This window comes from Neopsephotus bourkii, unplaced genomic scaffold, assembly GCF_033783945.1.
Source record: "Neopsephotus bourkii isolate Nb327-2 ecotype Australia unplaced genomic scaffold, CSIRO-AGI_Nbou_v1 NB_1016, whole genome shotgun sequence".
NCBI lineage: Eukaryota > Metazoa > Chordata > Aves > Psittaciformes > Psittacidae > Neopsephotus > Neopsephotus bourkii.
Window position 1 is genome coordinate 1,750,256 of NW_026901505.1, and position 20,963 is coordinate 1,771,218.

Genomic DNA, 20,963 nt, shown 5'->3' on the forward strand with positions numbered 1-20,963 from the left:
TTTGAATAATTATCTTTAATTATAGCCAAGGTGGTTGTCTATCTCAGAAATGGGACTGTTTCATGGCAGCCTGACGTCCACTGTCATGACGGGATGGAATGAACTGGTTCATCTGCACCTCACTGACATGTTATTCCCTCACCTGGCTGATACTGGATTGTGGGCATGTCCCAAAAGCCTGAGCCATGTGTGTGCATGTGCATGCAATTAGCTGCAGTGATTGCCCCAACCATATGCCTTTGCATTCGGGATGGGCCCGGGAGGGATCATTGGATCCTAAGCAAAGATGAGCTGTGATGAGCAGAGGAGTGCTAGGGGTGCTACTCTTTTTGTCCTTCCCAGCTAGCACAGAGCTGATGTCCTTCCTGCAACCCCTCTTAAGCTTTTTTTTTTTTTGAGTGGGGGTCCTCTTTTACCACATCTGAGTGCTCCCCTGAGATCCCAGGTAGCTGCTTTCCATGCTATGTATGTCAAGACATGGCAGGGAGGTTCCTGCAACTCCCTTCACTGATACACTAGGATTATTGTACGCATTTCCAGTGCACTCACCATATGAGTGCACTCCATTACCCCAATGACTGAGCACTCTGAAAAGAAAACACCCATGCTGGGGAGGGAATAAAGCATGGGAGTCTTCTGGTGTTTAAATTGCTCTGACTAAAAGGAATTATGAGCATAAATGTTTTCCTGAGTAACTTCTAGCTCTTACTGAAGTTGCATTTTGTGTCTCCAGAGCAGTTAGCTGCAGCAAAAGAAGGTGGAAATCAGTGTAGCTCTGCAGAAAAAATGAGGAGAGATGGGGACATACAAAGCTCTGCAAGACAGGAGTCTGCTTGGCCTCTCTTCTGTGGTAACAGCCCTCTACAATCATCTCCTTTCTGGCCTCCATGAGCAGGGACGTCACTTCTATGTAGCATGACTTACAAGTGCTTTTCAGAGAAAACAGGCTGTTAGAAGAGTGTATAGTACAAACTTGAAACTTGGGTTAACTGGAGGGAGCTCTAATTCTTGGGCTGGCACCTGAGGCAGTTCCCCACTGTGAACTGGGGGAAAAGGAGGCACACACTGACTGAAAAGAGGCTCCTCTGCCTGTTGGCCAGCCTCACTTTCCCCAAGGGCTAGGGATGATACCTATGTGAGCATTGCCCACATGTGCATCTCCTTTCCTACTGTACTAGGAAGCCAGTTTTGGTGGAGACCTTTCTCCACTGCAGTTAAAGAAAGGAAATCCCCATCAGATCATGAAGATGTTAAGCCTTAAACCACAGAATTCAAAGCAGTATTTAACTATTAAAGATTTCAGAGGAGAACTAGTATAATGGGGGAGAGTGTGCTGCTGAGCTCCTTCGGTCTGCTGTCTTAGTGGAGTTGGGAATGGAGGCCCATGTGGCAGCAAAGATACAACGGTTATTGGTGTCTTAAAAACCATAGAGGCACCTGAGAATGGTCATGTAGGACTTCGGGCTTCTAGCCTAATTGTGTGTGGAACTTCCTGACACAGCCAACTAAGGAAGGTGCCATGCTGGCCCTGTTGTTTGTGAACAGGGACCACTTCTGGATGATGTGATGGTTAAAGGCCATCTTGGACATAGCCATCATGACATTCCTCTTACAGGGAAGTGGGGTAAATAGTGCCTATAATCTCTGCAGAGGAAATTAATTACGTTTCCTGTAATTCTTAAGAGCATCGCTAACACCAGGTCTTTCATATAGGGACTTTGTGAGTTCCTAAGAAGCAGCTATTTATCTGCTCTGCTTCAAGGCAGAGAACTCCTGAATTTGGCAAATTTTGCATTATACTCCAAGCAGAGTAGCAGTACAGGACAGCTTCTGACATCCTACAGCTCAGCAAGTCTTTTCCAGCATTTTTTTTAGCAAGTAAGAACAAGATGATCAGAGAAAGCTCTGCAGACACCATTAACATGGTAGGCTGAATCTGCTGACAGTAAGTCAATGATTCTTTCTGACATGACTCTAAGAGTAGCAGAAGGATGTCTGTAAGATGACTCATGTTAATGGAAGAATGGTATGTATGACTTGAGATTTAGGACAGATGTCAGTTTCAGAGAAGTGTGGTGTAACGAAGATCATTTTTATTGGCATAGTAGCAGGAGACAACTTGTCAGAGTGATGTTGACTCCTTTTTTTTTTTTTTTTTGTATTGTTTTGGAAAGTCCCTTGGGAAAATGGCAAATGGAAAGGGCAGAGGAAGACCTGGCAACATCCCCAACCAAATGGAAAAGGTTACTTTCTTGCAGATAAATAGACCAGCTGGTGGTGGTGACCTTCAGTTTGCAAAGCAGCAGTCCTGGAAGAGTAGGGAAGAGGATCTTTATCATCTCTAGTGTAGTCAGGGTGGTTTCTCACTCTCAGACCTGCCTCTATGATGAGCTTGCACCATTTCCGTGAGTTGACTTAAATAAGGGACCTCTTTAAAATATGGCAAACCTCTATGAAGACATTGCTTTAAGGGTTAAACTATTCTGTTTCAGCCTTGCACAAGCATGCTTACAAAAGAAGTTAAATATTTGTAAGTCTAGGTTTAAACTATCAGGGAGCAATCCACCAAGTTAAATCAGGCTTCTAATGAGATCAGAAGATACACATCTGCTGGCACTCATTTCAAGCTCCTGGGCTTTTCGTGCTTTTGAAGAAGGCTATGTATTTCAGAACAGCTTCATGGTCCAAGAGAGGCCCAGCGAAGACATTAAGCAAAACTCTGATACTTCCTTTTCTTTGTTCAAGAGTGTATGTGGGTTGCATTCTTAAGTTCATTCTGGTAACTGTAACAGTAAGATCTACAGTAATGATTAAAAAAGCCTTTGAATGAATTCCAGTCTCTCCTCCCACCTCCTAAAAGCTGGGGTGAAGTTCTATCCAGCTGTCATTGGGAACAAGAAATTCAACCAGACACCTTTAGCAATATTAGTCTTATTTACATAAAGTCAATTCTTAATGAATATTGATGTACAATCTATAAGGCAAGGATCAGGGCTGTCTACTTCCACTTCCATGTGTGACCTGCACCCTGTCCCAGACGTTATCCTTTACTGGTTGCCTCTTTGGGCACATGACATTTATCTACTGCAATCTCTGCCACATTTTGTCCCTCCTGTTCACAGAAATGATTGCAGCTGGAATTTGAGAGGAATTTCCTGCTCTCCCTGGTTTCTGTGTTCCCTCTTGAATTGGGGTCAGGACAGGAAGTGTGATTTTGCAGAATATTTTGAAGGCAGTGTGGGAGACAAGAAAAAAGTGAGGTTGAAATGGTATCCACTGCTGCATCTGCAGATGTGCCAGCGTTTGTTCCATTGTACTGCTGTTTATAGGGTCTTATGTTTTCCAAACACAATGGGATCCCAATGCACGATAAGGCGTCCAGACAGTTCTGCCTTATACAGATAACATTAGGAATGCCCATAATAATTTGCAAGTTATTAGCTGAGTAATAAATTTCACAAGGCTCCACTGAATAGGCAGAATTGTAATTTGCAAGTAGAGAAGTGAAGACCTAACACTGAGCGTGAACTGCTGGCTTAGGAAAAGAGAGAGGACCCAGGAAAAGTTTCACATACCCTGAACTCCTGACGGGTAGGCACCCAAGCATCTCTCTACCTTCAGGTGTATCAGTAAGTGCCCTAAAAAGACATGTTTCTTCCATGAGGTTATAACAGATTCCAGAGCCAGTGTGAGCTGAATAAACATATAATACAATATATATTGTGTATTACCTCTGGTTGCCATAGCAGAAAGACTCCTACGGATGGAGCTGACTGAACAGAAGCCTTTGACTTGCATTGTATATTTTTTTTGTGGATGGAAAAAGAGCAGCAAGATGATGTACAAAAGAGGGAGCTGGATACAGTCTGGGACTTGAAAGCCACAGGGTTATATTTCATTTGTGCCTTCTCCATTGTGACCTTGTGTTCAGTCTCTATCTGGACGGTAAAGTTTCTCCTCTCCTCACATAGGTGCTACAGGAATGAATGTGTTACAGGTCTGTCAAGTGGCTAACATGCCAGACTGGAGGCTTTAGAGTACCAGCCATTTATGGAGGGCTGTTCTGCGTCACGTCTCTATCCTCCAATGTCCACTCCAACTCATGCAGCTCAAACACCCAGGGTTTGTAAGCTGTAAGGATGAACCAGCTTCCCGTACTTTCACAGCAAGAGTCAGGCTCTGAGCTGTGGCCAGCAGAATCTGGCTGAGAAGCGTGGGAAACTTAACAGTAAGAGAGCGAATCTGCTCTATCAAGGGCTGTTTTCCTGGGGCTGCAATTTCTGATGCATCCAGCACATTTTTTGGGTAAACTGTACTCCTGGAGCAATGTTTGAAAGAGTGGAAAGAAAAGTATTTTATCTTCAAAAAACCAATTCATCCAGCAAATGGAGAGGGTCGTGTCAGTCACTGACAAAGCAAACGGAGCTCCTCGGAACTCAGACTACCACCTTTTGCTGAACCCATTAACTGTTTCCTTAATGGCAGAAGAGTGAAGTGGATTTTCCTCTTCATTACTTTTAGAATAGGATATAGGTTTTTGAAGTGGATCCTTTCAGAAGGAAGGAATAAATTAATACTTTGAAGTGGTTTTTTTTCCAGGCTAATCTTTATGTCAATGCAGGAGATTCACTTCACCTTATTTTCTCTTCAGCTGTCTATTTATTTAAGTTTGAAGTAGATAGTTTTCCTTCAATATCTCACTGTAACCACCTCCTTTACTAGGGCAGTTAAGGGATATTGACATGATTGTTGTAGACATGCTTCGCTCAGCTGTTTCTCTGCTGTGAGTTGTTGCAGTTGTTCAACAATCATAATCTTGATATATTTTAGGCTACAAGTCAGGCAGGATTGAATTAGGGGAGAAGCATTCATTAATTCACAGGTTGGTGTGTGAACAAGACCTAGGAACAGCTCCTCAGGACCAAACAGCTCTGACCCGGTGGAAGCTCTTGGGACCTGCCTCTTGCAATCACTTATTCCACAATTATGACACTTGCTTATTTAGTCATTCAGCACACCTTCAGTCCTACATTATCAGTTGGAGCCCACTGGAAGATTACCCTAAAGAGCAGATAATTTACTGGCTGCTCTTGTCAGGCAGGTTCATGGGAACTCTGCCACATTTCTGCCTCTTGCTCTTTCCATTTTATCTCTTGGTCTGGAACATGCATTTGGATTTTTTTTTTCAGTGGGATTTTGAGCAATATTTGAGAGGGTTGAGTATTGAGATTGAATGTTTGAGACAAAGTCTGCATTAAGAGGGCTTTTTAAAAAATGAATTTTCCAAGAAGAAACGTTCACATATTTAATTTCTAACCAGCTGTGGATTTTGCTTGGGATAAATAGCATCCTTTGCTATAGCCATGGCTGATATGGTGTCATGGGAAAACTGGATGCTGCCAACGGTACAGCACTCCTTATCAGCTGAGTTGCAACTGTTACCTGTGAATTACCCCGCTGCATGCATGTGTGCTATTTCTGCCTCCTTTTCCTATAGTCCTGAATTGGGACTTCTTCCAACACTTCTGCAATACAAATTCTACTACCGAGCTGTTTTCCACATTACACATTATATGTACTTCATAATTACTTTAAAATTCTTATTGTCACCCCATTCCAGAGGGATAAATGCTAGTGTGCTTATTTATGACACAGACAATTAAGGTCACAGAAAGGGCTACACTCATAAAGTAGATATCATTCAGATATCTAATTTCTATTTGGTTCCAAAAGAGCATGTAAATGTTGATATCTCATTATGGACTGGGGTCTGAAAAACTATTAGCAGAGCCTAATTTTCAGATGGAGATGAGTATTACCTTACAAAAAAACCCCTGTGGAATTTATGTCTTGTATGAGTTTTCCAAAATCCTTCAGGAAGCTTGCAACTAAGCCAGGCACCAGATTCACATCTCCTGACACCAAGCCGTACTACCTAATGGATGCATTTCATACTTGTAGGAATGCAGCCAATTTTTAATCTTTGATCTCAGTGTGAACTTACTTGATGTTATAAATGTTGAATTTTTAGTGTATTTTTGTACAGTTACAATTATGAAATTGACTTTTCATATTTATCTTCCTTCAGGAAACTGAGTAACATGATTATTGGAATCGGTTCTTTGAAGCCTGTGATTCTGCAGTGGTTTTTTTTCTTTAGGCTGTCTCCAAGCAGTGACACCACGTCTAGGTCTCATCATAACAGCCCTAATGAAAAAGCAGACCCAACAGCCCATCATTAGGTTCATATGTCCTTTAGGATTCACCGATACCGCAGTGAGTCAAGCTGCAGCGCTATCGTTTTGGCTGCCGTGTTTTATGGTCTCCCTGACCGAGTGAAGTCACACGGTCATCTGTGCCGAGGTGTGGGGCGAGCAGCATGCGGTCTCCTTGGAAACTGCAAAGTTGTGCAGGAGGCAGGAGTGCATGTCCCAGAAACGGCCGAGAGGAGAAGTGAGTCTGATAGGAGATCTCCAGATGGAATTTCACTGGATGGAAGCATGTCTGATCACTTGGCCTGCCAAGCCTTTCATCCGACCTGCTGCTGTCCCCATCTCTCACCCCTCTAACCTCCTGTTAAAAATACCAGCGTGTTTCCTTGCTGGCCAGACATCCTGCCAGGGAGCTTTGGTATCAGGGGGAGCTGAAACACACAGAGATCCCTGCTCCTACAGCACGTGCAGTGGGCTGTCACCCTGCAGCAGCATGAGCTGTGCACGAACAAGCACCTCCTTTCAGAGGGGTCATCTTCCCCACATTATATATGATTAAATGTACTGTGCTTACAGCTAAGGGGGTCCCAGGTGTAGCAGTGTGTGAAAATCACTGCCTGCCAACAATTAGCTGCCATTGCCAAACATTTTCCCTTCCATTGTGGTAACAGCTTAATATTCTGTAGAACGGCACTGCCAGCTTTGAAAATCAGAATATGGGCTGTCACTACTTCCTCTGCTGATGCTCTCCTTTGCCACGGATTCCCCCTGTTTAGCTGCTGGCTTGTTGGTTGTTTGTGTATTTATCAGTATTACAACAGCACCTGGGCATCCCAGTTAAGATGTGCAGCCCTGTGGGACAGGAGCTCCCTGGCCATGTGCTGCAGGGGGCAGGTCCAGCCCCAGATTGCTCACAGGCTATGTGTTGCAAAAAGCAGTGATGGATGAATTGGACAAATCAGGCAGATGTGATTTGGAAAGAACTTACTGCAATGGGATACACAGAGTTTAACAGAAAGGTCATCTGGCTGCTTGATTAACAGAAAGCAATGGGAACAATCTGTGAGCACTAAGCACAAGTCAATGATAAGATATGGTTTACCAGAGGATAGGTAATTGGACAGGTTTTTGGCACAAATGGGAGGAGCAGTGTGGGAGAACACATGGCAACACTTAAGGGAGAAGCTGGCTTGCAGCTTCTCTTCTCAGACTTGTCTGGGACACTGTAAGCCCAGGAAGCTCCCAGTTTTTTTTCCTGCAGAGAAAAAAAAAAAAGAAATAGATTTAGTTCTACCATTTCCTCTTCATTGGTTTCATCAGGAAAGTTTCCTAACTTTGGTTTTAGTTGTTTTGGTTTCCTGTGAAATTTACAGGGATCAAGATTTTAAAATGTACCTTTTGGTACAAGTTTTCAGACTTTGTACAAAGCCACATTCTGAAAACCAAACATTATTTAAGGGAAAACATTTCACCAGGAATCTCATTTGTTTAATTTGCCAGGTTTTTACAGGGAAAACTGTAAAAAGCACTGACCGTGTTGCATCCTTTGGCTAGCAGAAATTTCCATGTTTGTTGGAAGGGTATTTTTCCTGAGAAACATTCTGATGAAAACACTTGAACCACCTCCTGAAATTGGAAAGAAATAATATTAAACAAAATTTGCTGAAATTTCCTAAAGGGAAACAAGTGTCAATGTTAGAGAATTAAAACCCAGGGACTCAGCCTTTTCCCAACCACCAAACAGAGCTTCCTTGAACTTGACTTTCCAATGCTGTGTCAGATTATGGAGATTAGTGCTGGAAAACATGCTAGAGGCAGGAGTGAATGATGCACTGCTTAAGAATGAAAAACTTGCAGACAGGTCCTTTCCTTTTGTCTCCTCTGCTACAGCTCTTGCTTTGGGAGACAGGATATGTCTCAATTACAGCCTCACAGCTGAAGCGCTGGATGGAGGGAGGTTCTCTGGGTAACAGGAGGCAGTCGCTGCTCTGCAGAGCTTGCAGGCTTAAAACAAACCAAAAAGGATGGAAAGAATGAAGAGGTTCAAGGACAGCTTCTGCTGATAGCAATAGGAAATCTGGATATGAACTCAGGCCAGAATATATAGAAGAGATTTTGCAGAAAATGTTTACTTAGAAGGCAGTGTAATCTCACAACAGGAGGTGGTAAGGAACACTGAGCATCCAGGTCCAGGAAAGGAGCAGTGTGCTGGAAAGAGGAGCTGCGCTGGCAGAGGCATGTAAAGAAAAATGATGCTCTTTGTTCAGAGGAACATTTTGGATTGGAATGCAGTTCAGTGCCTCAACTATTGAGGAAAGTAACACAGAAAGAGAGTGCTTCTGGGAGATTTCCGTTAGAAATTGCAAAATCTTTTTCCCCCCTTTCTCTGCCCAATGCAATTAAACAGTAATAGGAGTGCGTTGCACAGTTTATGAAGCAATAATCCAGTTCCCAAATGGCTAAACCGGGAGACTGATGGCCAAGTCATTTATCCCAATGAGGAAAATAGATTATTGCTCAGGAAAGCAGCAGGATGGCATTGTTACAATTATTCTGCTGTCTCAGTTTATCAGTTCAAAAATCTAGCTAGGAATTCTTTCTCTGGGATCAGTTTCTGCTTTCCTTGCTTGCATTGCCAGTCCTGTGCGAGGCGTCCTGCTGACTTTGCTACAATTACCTGTGGAGCAAAGTATAGCTCTCAGTGAATAAGAGTGACAGGATGAGGGTTTCAAGGCTGCAACAAAACATGGTAGCTAGTGAAGTCAGTGCAATTTTGGCCGGGATATGTGGAGACATAACATTATGAAGTAGGAATGTAACAGCTCTCATGTGACTGCACTGGGGATATTGTGCTTAGTTCTAAGCACCTCGTTAACAGAAACGTATTAACAAATTGGAGGGGATCCAGAGAAGAGAAAGTCAGTTGGGTATGTTGATTTACGAATTAAGATGGGCCTGAGTGGCTAATGTCCAATCTGAATCCATATTGGAATGCCTCCAGATCCTGCAGATGTTTGTGGGTTCAGGACTTTATGATTCTGAGTCGGCTGGAGTCAGTCGAAAGATTCCCATTGGCTCCACTGATCACTAGATTTGGGTCTGCTTGAAGAAACCTTGGCTGGATAGTGATTAAGGCTAAGAATATATATATAACTTGGAAAGAGAGTAAATAAAGGGGAATGTGATGTAAGCTTGGAACTATTAGAAGAGTGCAAATGTGAGGACCACCGTCTTGGCTGACATACTGGGAAAATGAACCGGGGACCTTCAGAGTTGGAAGCAAGAACTTTTTAGCATCATGAGCCAAGGTGGCCAGACTGCAGTGGGTCCATCTTCTTTGGATTGGGAAGAGCCGAGTGCCAGGTGCCCTTGCAGATGGTATTACCCCACTTTGGCAGGCCTAACGAATGCGCATTAATTGACTGAGCTGTGATTTTAGGAGCAGGGTTATAAATTTAGGAAAAATAAATGAGTTTTGCAGCCATTAACTGATAAACAGAGTCACAAGACCTCTGTATGTTCTTTTGCATAAGCTTTCTGAATTAACAGGTTGGACAGCTACTCAAAAAGCAGATTGTTCTTGCTGATGATTTAGGTTTTGGGATTGTAGGACTGTGCTGTAACTCCTCCCATCTCCCTCACTGTACAAAATCAGCCATTTCTTTGATCCTGAGATTGTGCATTAGGAAATGGTCATAATTACCCATTTCAGTTAGAGCTGAGTCTGCTACACAGGTGCTAGTCACTGCCCTGAAGCCATCTCCTTTAAATCTGCTGGTATAGCTGTGTTTCCTTCTTAACCCAGTTCTGGGGAAATGATCGTGACTACTGCTTCTCCACGCCATTATGAAAAATTTAGCTTATCTGGATTGTTTTGACAGAGCCAGGCTGGAGAGTGTCACCACATACAACCAAATCTGAAGGACAGTTGCCTCTGTGGGGAGGGCTGCAGGAGAAGTCAGACCATTTACTTATCTGGATGATGAAGAAATGCTCATGCTACAGGGAGATACGTGCAATGGTGGCCGTGCAGATTATGTCTAAAGTGATATTGAAAAACTCAGGCACTCCAGATCTTAAAACCAGAGAAGATGAGCAACCCAGATCACGTGTAAAAACAGGGAAAAAAGTAATTAGAATCCCAAGTTGGTCCATGATGAATAACAAGAACAAATCATGCTGTGTCATGGATTTTGCATCATGGCTGGAGTCTCTGTCCAAGAGAGGCTTTCTCTGTGGTTGGGGTGTTCTTGCTATTTCTTTCCAGTATAAAGCTTTCTTCTGAAATATGGATACAGTGCTCTCACCACAGATTTTCAGTTCCTGGGAGCACTAATAGCTGGCAGTTTTCCGAATTATTTCCAGGAATTTCATAGCATAGAGATTTCCATCCTGTTTTTCATTTGGCTGAAATTGGCCAGCAGGTACACAAGTTGTTAGATGGAAAGAGTGACAGAGAGATATGTGATGATTTCACAAGCTTTTTTTCTTAGTAAAATCAGCCAAAAAATTGTTTATTTTCATATTCCCAAGGGCATACAAGTCTGATGCAGGTGGAGAGCCCACTTGTTCCCAGAACACCAAGAAACTTCAGAGTAATTTAGGTTAAAAGCTGTATTGTTTCAAAATCTGCATGTTTGCTGCCTGCTTTGTTCCTTACCTTAGCTGTAAAGCAAGAGCATAACACAATGTTGATGCTGTGAGCTTTGCTTTCAGAGTTTTGCTAACATCTGTTAGTTTTATATTCCAAATGCTGCTTACAATATAAAATCATATCCCAAACAAAAGATACTTCTCTACAAATAAGGAAACAATTAATGTCACAAAGTCTAAACCAATCTATTAAAAATCAAGAAAAGGAAAGCAAGTGTCACTGAACTTTGAGTAACTGATAGTGCTGCTGTTGTCCATTAAGAAGCTGTTGGCTCCAGCCAGTGTGTGTTGTGATTGCTTTCACTTAGTTCTGTATAAACAGTGGATCAGCCAAGGAGTTTTCTGATAATGTTTTTTGAAAGTACAAATGTGATGCTGGAAAGCCCCAGTGGATGTTGTTTCATGTCAGTGACATAAGATGGGGCTAAACTCTTTCCAAACTTAGTACTGTAGGTGCCTTAGCAGGCTTCGTAATGCCACAGCAGGGAACAGTAACGTCACATCTGGAACATTATAAAATTGGCAATGCTGAAAAGGCATTAGTAAACATTATTAAGAATTCCTTGCAGGCAATTAGACTGCAACAATATCTTTGGAGAAAGTTGGGGTTTTTTTCCTTTTGCATCTTTATTTCTATCTTGCTAATGAGGGACTAATGAGCCACAGACTTGTTACCTAGGAGGAATCTCTCAACAAAGCTCTAGTGAACTTAAAACCAGTATTTACAGACTGGTGACTGTTTGCATTCATTATATGTTTTAAACGAGGAGGGATTACAGTGAAAAAAAAAAAAAAGGAAAAGAAGCAAGTTGTTCCTAAGTTGTTCCTTGCTAAGAGACTTCTGAAACTCTAAATGTCAAAAGTTTCCTGATGTTGAGGTTAGAGCCTTCCACCTTTCCCACCATTTAAGGCTGAGCATAGCTATGTGTCATTTTTGTGTGTTTCTGTTTTGCTGTTACCAAAACATTAGTCTTCTCTGACCCTTGCAAAACTTACTCATTGGTTTCAGTGACTTCGAGAGATTTTTGTTTTGTTTTTTTACTTCCTTAGGAAACCAGGCTAGTAAGCAAAACCCTTACAGACCCCCTCTCTGTGTAGCTGTACATCCGCATATGCCAGTTTCAATCACCCCCTGCTCACAGGTTTTTTTGTGAATACAGTGTATCTGTCTTTTTTCTTGCTTCCCAATCTTAACTATCTGAAAGACTGTGGATAAACTATTGGAGAATCTCAAGCAGAACGCACTTACAGTTCCAGGCACAAGGAAATCACTCAGAGTTTATCAGCAGCTCTGATACGAGTCTAGCGATTAGGACACATGGATGGGGCCTGGGAGCCATGGCTAAAATGAGTTGCTCAGCTACAGTGTTCCTATGTGTCCTTGAGCAAGCCATGCATGGATAGCTTCTAAAAACCTGTCTCTGTTACAGGCTGGAGACCTAAATCCATCCTGAAACATCAGACTGGGTAGCCCATGGACTGAGACAAATATCTTTAAGATGTTCCCCTAAGGAGCACTGAACACAGACCTTTTTTCAACTGGATCCCATTCAGCACTCGAGCAAGCACTTAATGTCAAGTGAGGGGAACTTAATCTCCAGAGAACAGTCACCCAAAATAGAACATGAGTGACTGTGCTGTAAATCTGCTTGCACCTTCCTCTCCTCATCCCACCTCAGAAGATGTTTGTGTGTTCAAGACATGGTGGCAAAAGCAGCTTCATAAAGTATTTGCTCACAGAGACAAGGAGTGTGCAGACTTTTTGGTTTAGAAACAGCTGTTTTGACATCATTCCCTTTGTGAGGACACACAAAAGGTTTTGGTTTTGTTCCAGACCGAGCTAGGAAACCTTGAATGATGCCACAGAATTGCTCTTGAACTGCTCACTTTCTCTTGAATTTTCCAGTGTTCTTTTCTCTTGGGATGTCTGGTTCACTTGTTTAAGTTGCTGGTTCCTTTGGCATCTTGAATCTTTCACCTTGTCCCTCTTATCCTTGGCTTTTCCTTTTTCCCAGTCTGTATCCCACATGCTTATTTGTTTTATCTGGTCCCTTACAGAAGCCATTGTGCTCACTGGAAGCTAGGACTGGAAGTCTGGGACTTGGCACCCACTTCAGGGCTAACAAAAGACCCTAATCCAGGCTTTTGAACAGTTCATCCACACGGCTTTACGTCAGCTGTGCAGGGGTGTAAACCTGCGATTACCAAGCACAGGGTGGCTATCCCACCTGTTCCATCATTTCTCCACCTTATGTGCACTCTGAGGACTGTAAGCAATTACTCTGCTAGGTACTAAATACAATATGCAGCACATGGTAGTGTAAAATTATGGAATTTGGGGGTTTTAATGAGCTCAGGTGCAATACAAAAGAACTTTTTTTTTCTTGTCCATAAAATTATATGGCTTGGAATCAGGGGTTTATACAGCCCTGGACAAAGCCATTTTATTTAAAGGGTGGGTATAGGGGGGGAATACAACAACAACAACACCCTAGCCCAGCACAATTATATGCAGATTTGTTCATAAATCTGGGCTGGAGCAGATGTGCTGCACATGTTGAAAATCCAGAGCATGTTGCTGGAACTTAAAACATAAACATGAACCTGTTTCCAAAGAGGAAAATCTGCTCACAGCAAGGAGCTGACCCCATGCTTTAAACAAAGATCAAGTCCCTTCTGCCTATTGTGCCTTTGCCATGTGTTTACTTTCCTTGCTTGGTGCCTAGGGTAGCTTAAGGAATAGCCAGAAGAAAAGAAGCAATTTACCTCGGTCAGAAAAGAACCAGTGACACTCTGGGCAAAAGGAAACAATAGGTAGGATGTGACCCAACTCGCCCAGCTATCAAGGGTCCTGTTAGACTGGGTCAGCAGTAGCATGTCGGATCTCTCATCTGTATTTTTAGATGCTTGAAGTCTTCCGCCCTGTAGCTAAATCTTGTAGAAAAACATAACTGCACTTCACAGTGGGTAAGGCTGTAAGAAATAGTCTGCTTTAAACACAAACCTGCACACTGTAGGTAGTTGGAAGTGAAGTTCCTGTAGCCAGCTGCGTGATTAAATTCCTTTGGAGGGTAGCAGGGCATGCTCTTGAAGACTCTGCACCCTGACCGAGTGCCTCCATACTTGTTCTTCTTAATAGTGACAAGCTGAAATGCTGTCAGCCACTCCTATCCAAGGCTGTGAGCTTCCAGATTTCAACATGGTCTGATGCATGTCTGCTACATGCAGTAGCAGGTGATGCATTTTTCTCTTTTCTTGGCTTTTTATTTTGTCAGAAGAGGTGTGGACGCTGAGAATGCAAAGTGCTTTTTCTTCCCTTCCCTTGAAAAAAAGATTAGCACTCCAGGTAGGGGTCAAAGGTGACCTTCTGGTTAATATAAGGCTGCTTACATCCTATCTAGTCCCACTGGGTGTTTAGACAAAGAAAGGAATTCATTCTCTATCACCACGCATGATGATGCCACAGCCTACATCAATACAGAGGTTCCAGCTCTCTTTCTTCTAGGGGAAAGGCATTGGTGGATGCGGTCATTGGTATGCACGTGCATTTGTTCTCCTAATTCTTCATGGAAGATGTTATATTAAGGCATGATGTTGAAGTCTGTCCTCATCCCTACCCTACAGGCTGGGCTGCTGGTGATGTTAAGAACTTTGATTTCTAGGACTCATTCATGCCACCACTTGTACTTGCAGTCAGCTGGAATACCCTGCTTGTGGGACAAGGATGTTCGGAGGTTTCAGAGATTGATAAACCTGCACCTCTGTGGTAAACTGCTCATGTTTTGTTTTTCTTTAAATCAAAGAACCATGAAGGGGAATGACTGTTAAAAAATAGTCAGGTGATGTAGAAATGGATTATGTCAGAAAGGGAATGAGCAGTTTATGCTGAGAACAGTCACAAATGAAGCATATCTTTGGTTAGCTGAAGATACAAGAGGTGTGTATTTGGGTCAGCCCCCTACTTAATGCCACCTTTTCTGCTCAGGTGGATTGGGCAGATTGGGTGGATTCAGCCAGGGATTGGGCTCCCCACCAGAGGTGTTATGAATATAAACCTGCCAAGGGCTCCATGCTTTGTTGAACAGGGTTAAACACATATTGTGATGACTAATTGAGAGTGGGCTTTCACTTGAGAAGCACACATACAAGCTCCATTAGCTAATCACCTTTCCAAGGGGTTTTACAGTTTTGAAGCCCAAAGGCTCCTACCACTGCCAGTGCACAGCCCAGGCACCACACCACCGCAAAGATGAAGCTAAAAGGGTTGTCAGTGCTGACATGTTCACCTTAAACTGGAAAATTTTAAATGTTCCCAGTGGCCCAGCTATTTGTCCTTCCACCTGACTACCGTTCAATCCATTGCCCGCAAATATGGTAAGAGGAAGAAAAGATGCATTATTATTAATAAATGAATGGACCTATTTGCTATTTATTATTTAAGCCCTCGATACTGGCAGGTTTTAGCGATACATGAAATATAGGCAAGTAATTTATTTATTAGGGAAAATAATGATTTCTCCCCCCCCCTCCCTGTTCTGGAGCCCTCTCTGACCCAAAACAGCAGGGGGTTTATCAAATACAAATACGATGACTTGTAATTTTAGAGTCTTTCAGAGCACTGTAACTGACAACCTTTTTAACATAAGTACATTGAACAAATAATTTATAGAAGTATTCTGGGAATATTTTAGGGTGTTTTATTGCTACTTCTGAAAGCTATGGCATGTTATTGATTTTGGTGTATTAATATAACCTAAAAGTGAGGGCACATGCTTGCCTCCTAATCCAAATCAGCTTTGATGGCAACTCGTATATTTTACTGAAAGGAGCCTTGAACTAACGGCAGAGGTTAACAATTACACATCATAGCCAAAAGTTTAAGATAATGAATTTTTCTCATTACACACTGTCCAGCTCCAGTCACAGGAAGTTCCCCACTGCTCCCTCCTCGATGTCTCATCCAAATTTCTCCAGTAGCTATTTGTCACAATTCTGAAGCCTTGTTCTTGTGTTTGCTTCATGCAATTTACACTATATTCATGAAGGCTTCCACTGAGGAAGTGTAATCATCATTACTGTTTTCTGTATGCCATAAAAATAGTGTATTTCTCTTAAAATGGGATTGCTTGCTTGCTTTATATTTTTTTGTGTGTATGTGTATACACAGGCAAAGGTATATACAACAATAGCTGTGATATATATGTGACTGGATGTGGGTGTTTCTCTGTTCTGTTCTCGGCTGTTCCTGGAGTACTGCTTCCAGGCACTATGGAGATATGCACTTCCTCCATCTGCTTCTCTCCATCTGTCCAAAGGGTCCAGAGCAGCTTCAGTGCAGTGTGTCAGGAAGATTGGTGCCTCTAGCCCTTGCTTTCCAGTGACCTGGGTACCTGGCTGCTTAATGCCTCAGTGAAACTGGACCAATTCATCTGGCTACTGAAAATTGTCCAAGGGTACCAATACCTAATTGTGGTGTGTATGTCTCATTAGAGGACTCTCCAAACTGCACCACTCCTTTGGTTTTTTTCTCTTCTTGAGTTTTCTCAGTACTCTTCTTTGCTGACAATTAGTTCCATTGCAGTTAACTCAGTTCTGGAGGACTTCTTATCCCACATTTAGCTCTTGGCTTCAAAAAGGAAAGGTGGACAGTTTGTCTTGATGTAGCAACAGTATGAACTAGAGTTCTCTAGCTGTGCTTTCTTAAGAGCACCCAGATTACTGAATTGCCATTATCTTCCTCCCATTTCAGCAAACATTCTTTATGTTTTCCTGGTCACTCACTGGTGCCATCAGTGATGGCTTGACCATGGGAATTCCTGGTTCTGCTCAGCTTGTCGAGCGAGCAGAATCTTTTGGGACAGCTCTGCGGTGTTGGGGTACATTAATGAGGGACTGTCAGCTTCAACAGCAGAGTGAGGGAGAAAAGCAAGAGGAGCTGGTAGAAAAAATCCCTCCTGATTTGTACCCTGCATTGGACTTCTGGAAACTCCATGGCTGTGGCAGTCAGAGACTTGTGCTGCACTTCACCATCTCTGGCCCCTTGTTGCCTTCCTTTCCTGCTGTCAGCATGGATATAACAGCATCATGATGCTGTCACTGCTGCTGCTCAGATTAGGAGAGAAAAGGCATGGAAAAGACTCTTCAGTCTTGAGGTAATGTGGTCCTCAAAGCCAGAAAGACCCTTACTTACCTTTACATCATGATTTCTGTTTAAAAAGCTTATGCATGGGGAAGTATGTGAGGTAGACTGAGAAGTATGCAGTTAAATAACATAAAATATGGACCTTTTTGTATTATTTGGGGCAAGGAATTCAATCAAAATAACTCTGGAGGGGAAAAAAGCATGCAGCTCTTGAGGAGCAGGGAGCAGGCCATCTGGCTGAACATGCCGCCTGTTAAAATGTACCTTAATCCTCACTTCCTGCTTTTTTGCCATATGCTTTGCTGTGTGAAGTCAGGTACAAAGCAGTGCCCTTAAAAGAGAAGTTTAATTCCTGGTCACCTAAAAGAGTGACTCCTAATTAAATCCAAAAGAGGCATTTTATATTCATCATAGTAGATTTACTCACATCTTTATTTTCCAATAAAATGCCCTTGCTCCTCCTGTCCTTGTGGCATGACTGCTGTCACTTCCCACCCAAGAAGTTTCTTGAGGAAGGATTTTTTCTTCTCCTTTTTTACACAAGTTAAGATTTGCTTTACTGTTGCTGGTGGTAACACCCCAGCACCATTTGTGTCCTGGTGTAGTTGAGGTCCTCATTCTCAAAGGAGAAACACTAAGGGCCTTGAGTGTATATAGAAGCTATACCCTGTATGCCTGCTTCCTTTGCAGTCAATATTCAGTGATCTGTAAATAGTAAATTTCTCTCCTGGCAAAGGAGAGAAGATGCTTAAATGCAGTGCTAAGCAATTTCAAATCAGTTCTTGGGCCTGTCACAGGCAGGGTTTTAACTCTGTTGGTTTTAGAACATACTGGGCAAGGCTCAATACTGAGGACTATTTCTTAAAGTGTGCTCTTCAAGCTTCATAAACTTTTTAAGCTTTCAAAGCAAATATTCAAGCCCTGGCTAATTGCTGATCTTTGGGCAAGTTGGTCCAGACTTTTGATATGGCTTTGGTACTGTAACTTGTTTCTCATGTTGTCACAGAGTTAGATCAAGACAGGGGCCCTTTGGAAAGGACTGTCAAACCCTCTAAAACTTAATGGGAACCAAGGAACTTGCAGATCTGTGAATAAGCTTGACTATTCATACACTGCATCCTGTGTGTATGATAGTCCAGAGTGGTGGGACAAGCAGGCAGTTTGCCTCAGGTCTCTTGTTTAGCAGGATATAGACAGGCCCACTACATTATCATATTTCCTAAGGTGCAGTAGACTCCATGAACAACAGCACGCTTTCCTCCAGGTGCACATGATACGGAGAGCTCCAGTTGTTGTTTTGGATTCTTTATTTTTAGGCTCAGTAGATTTTATTGGGTTATTTTCCTACCCTGTGAGCACAGGCACCAGGTAGTCAATAACAATCTCTCCATTAAAAAGGAAAAATAAAATCTTCATTGTTAGCTGCACGCACCAGAACTAAAAAAATAAAAGGGGGAAAGATGAAGGGAAAACCAGATGCCAAACATGGTTTTACATGTCACAGAGGCTGCTGTTCTATAGACTCATGTCTTCGAATGAGTGCAAGTAGAATGTTACAGAAGAAAAACGTTGTATTGCATCCTTCTTCCATTCTTTGATATAATCAACTCTGAAAATCAGAATGCTTATTTAACAGCTGCATTATCTTAAATTAACTTTTGGCTTCCAATCTGAGGACATTTTGGCCCAGACAGGACTCTCCTGAGGTTACAAACAAATCAATAGGAGGACCAAGAATAGAAGTTAAATAGTCTTTCTGCGATCCTTTTAGCTACCAGACCTCCTTCAGCTCAGAATCACATTTTACCTGCACCTGTAGCCAAGTAAACATTTGGATTTTAGTCCCAGAAAGGACAAACTCCAGTTCTTCCTTTCCCATTGCCTGGAAGTGCTTGACTAGTGCTCAGCCGGGTCCTGGGCTGTATCCTCCCTTAACGCTGCTACTTCTACAGTCTCCACAAAAAGCAAATAAAATGCCAAACCCTGTGTCTCCTACTCTTGTGCGTTCGGCTCTGAGCACCAGTCACAACTGGTTTGTGTTCCCTGCTTGCTTCTGCCATTGAAGCTTTATTTTGGCTTGATAGTGAGTGAAACAGTCAGGTGTAAGATTTTAGGTCTCCGCTCAGCCGAATCGCGCGCGGTCCATGCCGAGCAGCCCGCGTGTTTACAACAGCCTGTGACAGAACGTGTTACTCATTGCGACTTGAGGCACTGCCATCGAAATATGGCATGTTGCACAGAAATTGCTTTTGCAGCAAGCTGAAAGTCGTTTTATTAGGGTCTGCTATTGGATTAACCCACCAAACTGCAATCCAACCCCATACCAGCAGTGAGGATTTATTACTGGTCATGACTTCCAGTCACGTCAGAACTCATGATGAAATGGTGGGGTCTGTGGGCATGTGTAGCTTTGTGCATGTGTGTCTGTGTGCAATCACTGTGAGAGACAGAGACAGAGCTATATGGGATCTGGCAGGGAGTTCCTGTAGCGTGGCACTGCATCCTTTGCAGTGTGCCCTGTGCTTGGGGTTAAAATCTCCTCCCATTGTGCTTAGCCTCTAAACTATTTGTGTCACTAGGAGGCACTTGGGGATGAAGGAGGGTGCAATTTGCATCTCAGTTACGCAGATGGAGCCTGTTGAGGTTAGGGAGTAACTGGGTATACTGGTGGGTCTGAAATTATTTGCTGTTTAGTTCCCCAGCCCTCTGAATATTGCATCCTCTCTGCTGATGCTGCCACACAGAGTGCCAATTTGTTTCAAAGCTGTTATGTTTTGGGGGAGATATGAGCACCTTTCCAGCGGGAATTGCACTGAGGTTATCACCTCTTCAGCTTTGAGATAATCCGGCAAACTGCCGACAGATGGCACTGATTTTCAGCCACAGTTTGCCGACTGTCGCCGGTTTCTTACCTGCATTTAAAGCACCAAAATCTCCATCCTTCACTGCAGGCAAGGATCCGTTGCGATCTACCTCTTTTAGCATGTAAATAGTTTAGAAAAGAGCAAAATATTTCTCCTTTTCCTTGCAGCCATTTGACCGATGTCCCGTCCCCGCTTCACTCCAGCCCTGTGAAATACTAATAGTCATTTTGTCAAGAACTGTCCGTTTTTCTCAATTACCAGTCCATGGGTAACCAGATCACCACTGTACTTACTAATAATGAGCAAGTCTTAATGTCAAAAGAAAAAGCCAACTAATGAGGTAATTAACCAGTTATTATATGATAATGACTATGCACTTGCATGCTTGATGGCTTCAATGTAATTAAAAACTTTGATTATGTCCCTGTCTGTGACCTGTAGAACGATGAAGAGGTTCTGAGGGTTTGGGCTTTTCTTTCTTTCTTTGTTTTTACACATAGACTTTTTCTGTCTTTGAGCCCTCTCATCTGAAAGCATTAAAATTACGTATGCGCCTTGGAAATAGATTTGACTCTATGAAAATTCTATGGAGGATATAGAGGACTGCAGCTTGAACACTAGTGACCGTTGTGACCTGAGCTTTCCTCAATGGGGCAAAGACTGTTTTGGCTTAAATCACAGAGAGTTTGGAGACACTGTGATTTTAATCTTTGATTTAGCAGAAGATTTAGGTTGCTGCCAGAACAGTACTTCAATACTTTAAATCTGAGCATTGACATTCTTGAATTAAGTGGAAGTGCTCATGGGTTCAAGTTAAGCATGTGCTTAAAGTGTTGCTGAATCAACTGGGAACATCTAAAAAGCTGCCCTTTCTTAAACTTTAAATCCACAAAAGGAATAGTCTATATTTGAGTAACATGCGCCGTGTTGAGATTCTGTCCTGAGTGCCTCTAACAGTGTCAGAGGATCAATAAATTCCTCTTTCTTCAGAATAATTTTTTCCTGTGTTTAAGACTGTGCTTGTTGCTACAAGAGTCTTTTTCCTCCTCCTTTAGATGTCCCTCTCCCCAATTGGTAGTTTATTATTAATTT

General features: G+C 42.6%; 1 long non-coding RNA gene across 2 annotated transcripts in view; it reads left to right on the top strand.

Annotated features, from left to right (window-relative positions):
• The window catches only part of LOC133215941 (uncharacterized), a 50,875-nt gene extending 30,392 nt beyond the window's left edge, over positions 1-20,483 (top strand). The window contains exons 2-3 of one of the 2 annotated variants that reach the window (XR_009726521.1): positions 14,490-14,631; positions 20,039-20,483. This is a non-coding gene — a long non-coding RNA (uncharacterized LOC133215941). Of the gene's footprint in view, positions 1-14,489; positions 14,793-20,038 lie in introns of those variants that run through there. The other variant, XR_009726520.1, reaches the window with a different exon arrangement.
• Positions 20,484-20,963: the final 480 nt, after the last annotated feature.